The sequence below is a fragment of the Anneissia japonica genome, unplaced genomic scaffold, assembly GCF_011630105.1.
Source record: "Anneissia japonica isolate Jap-2015-1 unplaced genomic scaffold, ASM1163010v1 scaffold4180_len100848_cov103, whole genome shotgun sequence".
NCBI classification, from domain to species: Eukaryota; Metazoa; Echinodermata; class Crinoidea; order Comatulida; family Comatulidae; genus Anneissia; species Anneissia japonica.
Window position 1 is genome coordinate 45,093 of NW_022732509.1, and position 3,982 is coordinate 49,074.

Consider the following 3,982-nt stretch of genomic DNA (forward strand, 5'->3'; position numbering starts at 1 on the left):
CTAGGTCAATTTTTTGGGCAGGGTATTTGGGGGTGTCTGGCAGGTATACCTCACCATTAAAAATGTCTGGCGGTGACCATTCCTGATACCTGGTACTATGCCCAGCATTTTCCAGTAAGTTTCATCGGGTTAACTCACAAGCTGATCTAGCTTAATTTTGGGGTACCGGTTTTTTGCGTCTGGTACGCACCCCCTACCACTGGAAATGTCTGGCATTGACCATTCATGTTATCTTGAACTATGCCGAATATATTCTGATAGGTTTCATTGGGTTAATTCACAAGTTGATCTAGCTCAATTTTTGGGGCCCTTTTTATGCCCCTCCCGACCACACCCACCACAGTGGGACCGGCAGATGCCCATTCTCCTACATAGACAGGCACATAGGACATTACTATATACACAGAAATTGGTTAACTTTCCAGCTATGCTGACACCCCGGGGCTCCTGGTCTATATAGATATCTCTATTAACAGACATAATATGTCTATTAATAGAGATATTATCTCTACTTAAAACAAGGTATCTCCATTGGAAATAGAGATATCTCTATTTATTTAAATTTCTAATACCGGTAATAAATATCTCTATTATTAAGATATCTTACAGTGATTCATATCTTTAGAGATATCTTAGTTTTAAATAGAGTTCTAAATTCCTTTCTTTCTCCTAGAAGGATACTTTATTAAAGTACAGGCCTCTGGCCTTTATGCAAATGTAAAAACAGTAATTATAATTAGTGCTGCAAATAGGTCTGTCTTTCTTTGAACTCCAAGTATACATATTTTGATAATTGGTTTGTTAACTTAATATTAGACATGAGTAAGCATAATCGATAGAAGGATAAGTGAAATATAATTGTGTACTAAACTTCTTTCTTAGATTGGAATTTAATGGACTGATAAAAAGAATATCGAACTCAGCCTCCACTACATTTTTTGTTACATAGTTTGCTACATAGTTTGCATATACGATCTTTTTGAGTATTCTTGTTCCATCGCCCGGTTTCTAGTTCTAGTTCTAAAATGCCCAAAACGTAAATTAGTTAAATTTAATTTATATTTAAAATTATGAATATTCAAGAGATGATGGTCTAAAGTGATTTTATGCTTAAATAAAAGATAATATTTTAACTTAATTTGTGATCTCATTATTTCATAATTTTGTTTTTCAATGTCAGTAACTCTCAAGTTAAGATCATTCCAGAAAATTATATTCAGAAAAATGAATAAAAATAAAATAAAAAGAAAATAGAAATATCTCTATTTGAAAATGTTCGAAGCATAATATACAACTCCACTTCTTTATTTGTTGAATATTTGAAGCCAATATAGCAGTTGATTTAGGCCGCAGCCTAGCCTGATTTTGAAATCATCGCACGATTTTACCTATCTACACCGACCAAAAAGTGATTACTGTATTACTTAATGCTTTACAAAATGTTTATTTGTTTGACGAATGTCTATAAAAATAGTATTACAAACAAGGTCTTCGAACAATAGTTATTCATCGTATCTATACTATACTGCTGATGTGTATTATTAGGCCTATGTGTATTATAGCCGGGCACTTAGTGTGCTCGACCGTCGCCGGCCGACGCGGTTCCATTAAAAGCGCAACGCGACGACGGGCACGCAAAGGATCGATTTTAATGACGATCATTTCAGACTGCCAACATTAAAAGACGGAGAAATTAGTAAAGCTGCATGTATCGTACACTATCGGAAAAGGTTAGATTTAATGCATTCCAACAATTTTTCAAGCATTAAACCTAACCTTCGTTTAATAATTTTCCTTTAGTGTACTATGACCAGCTCTACTTATTGCTTATTATAGTACATTGTACTGTCGCAATTTTCAATAATGTCGCACTTTATAATACTTGTCGCACTTTCGTGTCACTGCAACTAAGAGTGGCGTATATAGATGTGATCGCATTCCCCTTCCCTTAAAAACTCACCCCAGTCACCTTTGTCCAGAATATTTGGAATCACTTCTAGTTAGCGCCCCTCTCTTAATCATCGAACTCTCTCATTTTATATTCCCGCCTTCCCATCAACTCCCCCAACATTTCAATTTTTAAAAGCGGAAACTCTTTTATGGATCGAATCATTTTGATTCCATCCTACACCATTGGCTGTGCATAAATACCACATTTTTGACATTGCAGAATTTGCAGAATTTTACCCATTTATTTACGTCATTTGGCAACTGCTTTACGTTCAATTCTGGCAAATATCATGATGTATTAAAAGTCGGGCAGTCGGGAGCAGGAAACGCCCTACAGCTGATGATTAACATTCAACAAGTAAGTTTTGCGATTGTAATAATCCAATTCGTATTGTAATAAGCAAACTGCGCATGTCCATATCCAAGGTCAATTGACATAAACCTATGTTGTGTGCATGTTGTTTATGTCGATTTGATACGGGCATGCGCAGATCACACTACGAATTGGCTTATTTATAATAACATGTTTCTCTTATTATATAGGTTTAAAAATAAGTAAGTTAATGATTATGAGTTCATATGGTTTGGTGTTGCATTACGATTACATTATCTTTGCAATACATACATAATATTAACAAAACCATTTTAAATGGAAATCACCATTAATGTCATGACCTCTTGCTACAAAGAGGAATTAAAAAAAAATAATCCGGGTTGTATCAATCTCAATCTCAAATATAATTTTGTTCGAAGAACATTTATATGCAGTTGTACTTCGCAGCACTTCACTTGCAATTTGCAATTTCTAGTATAATAATATTGTCAGTGCGTGAAAATTAGAATTAAATCGGTATAATAATAATAATGTTATATTTATATAGCGCTTATTGCACATTGCCCCTATGCGCTTTACAGAGAAATAATATAGGCCAACTGAGAAAAAGCAAATAACAATAAAATAATAACAATAAAATAAAATAAAAATAATCATAATAACAATAACAATGAGACTACATCTAGATGTGTATAAGAGACAGGTAATGGTTGGCCGTTGACTCCGAGGAGCTCATCCGCCCTTTGTTCAGCTATTGGTTTTTCTTGCTGCTGGGTGACCATAAACACCCTCCCCTCAGCAGCCACTAAGACATATTTGAGAGGGTTGTCAGTTTAGTCGCCGACACTTCGACCGGATGGAGTTTAATGTCGTACCCAGGACGTCTCTAACTATCTTAAGCTAGGCTTAACCTACTCTTAAATACAGTATATTACTCTTAACTACAGTATAGTAGCGCTCGGAAATCTATTATTTTATCATTATCCACTCCATTATTCTACTGTCATCATATTCATATATGTAGGACTGGTGACTGTCCTTGTAAAATGCAATATGCGAGGGTTATATAATCCTAATCTGGCTTATGCCGTCCTGTATATTGTATATACAATCTCTTATACACATCTAGTATTGTATATACAACCAGATTACAACAGTTTAATTACTATACTGGAACAGCCTCAAACGACGGGAACCAGCGTAGATTTTTAAACCAATTTCTAAATACGCCATTTTGGAATTCATCAGAATTATGACTGCAAACACACGCATTTACAGGGTTTTTTGGATTCAAAATAGTACGTATACAGGTATGTATATCATGCCTTTCTCTAAATTTTAGACTTATATTAACTCTAATGCTTTAAAAACATTAAAGTTCAGTCAACCTAGGCCTAGACCAAGGCCCTCGGCATATTACCTAGGCTAGTTTAGGCCTAGATGAACAACTTTCGGCTCGATCATGTGTGGGAAAAAGCTGGGCCTCTGGCTTAGGGGTGAAGGGCCTAGGTATTTAGAATTGCCAAGAGGCTCCCTACTTTGAGTGTCATAGTGGGCCCCCTAATAGTAATTCCCTGGTGTTCTATTACCTCAGTGCAGGCCTATTTGAATTCACTATTTCTACTACTAGCCTCCTATATTAGGCTTAAGGCCTACTAGTGTATAATAGAGCCCTTATGTAGACACAGGGCCTCTAAC

General features: G+C 35.6%; 1 long non-coding RNA gene across 1 annotated transcript in view; it reads left to right on the forward strand.

The window, feature by feature from the left end:
* The first annotated feature begins 3,464 nt into the window (after window positions 1-3,464).
* The window catches only part of LOC117115690, a 4,905-nt gene continuing 4,387 nt past the window's right edge, over window positions 3,465-3,982 (forward strand). Inside the window, exon 1 of the long non-coding RNA XR_004446593.1 lies at window positions 3,465-3,594. This is a non-coding gene — a long non-coding RNA (uncharacterized LOC117115690). The remainder of the gene's footprint in view (window positions 3,595-3,982) is intronic.